This window comes from Magallana gigas, chromosome 10 (genome assembly GCF_963853765.1).
Source record: "Magallana gigas chromosome 10, xbMagGiga1.1, whole genome shotgun sequence".
NCBI lineage: Eukaryota > Metazoa > Mollusca > Bivalvia > Ostreida > Ostreidae > Magallana > Magallana gigas.
Genome location: NC_088862.1, coordinates 34,267,526 through 34,268,698, shown reverse-complemented (window position 1 = coordinate 34,268,698; position 1,173 = coordinate 34,267,526).

Below are 1,173 nucleotides of genomic sequence, written 5' to 3'. Positions count from 1 at the left end.
TTGAATCCGCGTGCTTTTTGTGCAATTTAGCCTTCTATCATTATAAAATGTGTAACTTGTGTTTCTATCATAGCAAAGAACTGAAATTTGGTCACAACTATTCCTAAGTGTTTAGACTTTATACCCAATAAATTTCAAGGTCATATCAAAAGGTCAAAGGTAAGATATGATGACGTCATCTAGGATTTTTATCAATTTTTACCTCCGTCAAATCTACTTAACCTCAATTGATCAAAAACCAATGGTCCAATTTTCTTTATTTTGATATATTTTAATTACATGGTTATGGCTGTCATACAGTTGAATTTCAATTAAATTTGAATTATACAATTTCTTTTTAGAGTCTGCATTATAAGTGATGCAAATTATGGTATTAATAGAGACTTCACGAGCGCTAGTTTTACAATGTATTACATTAGAAGTTACCTTAAATTGCCAGTTATAATTTATTTCAGTGTCTTTAAGTAACAAAAGGTCTCCTGTATAAGAGGCAGCACAGACATTTGTGATATCTTGAAAAGTTGCATAGCAAATCATAACGATCGATATATATTTTATTTTACTCTCCACTCAAAGGAGGTTTAATTGGTAGGTTTGCGACAATGTAGGCAAAAATTGCGAGGTCGGATTTTCTTTTTACAAATTTGAAATATTTATAGATTATATTCAAAAGAAAAAAATACTAATATTAAAGATGGTGTTGCAGTTTCTATGTTAATTTTCTCTTAAGGAGTTTCAAATTAAATGGAAGAATTAAAGTTACAGAATTTGATGTAATTCCTTTTTTGCTAGCAACTATGTATATAAGGCAGGGTAGAATTTTATCCAGGAAGTTGATATTAATTTTTATAAGAACTTTTATAAGAACATTATATTGAATTGAAAATAGTTACACAGACAAATGTGGCAGAATTCACGCTTTATAAAAGAGGAATCCTCACTGTTGTAAAAAACTTCCTCCTTGAAACAAAATTAATCTATTCTTAACGTTTAGGTTAGGACAATTTCTTGAAAACTGCCATTTCCGTATCTTGCTTCATAGAGGCATATTTTAAAAAAAAATCTAACTTTTGGGGAAAATCATTCATACCTTTGAAATGTAAGAACCCTTTGTTAAATTCCCTATCTAAAAGTCACTTCTAGGTTAGTCAAGTGGTAACTTTGAGAGAATAG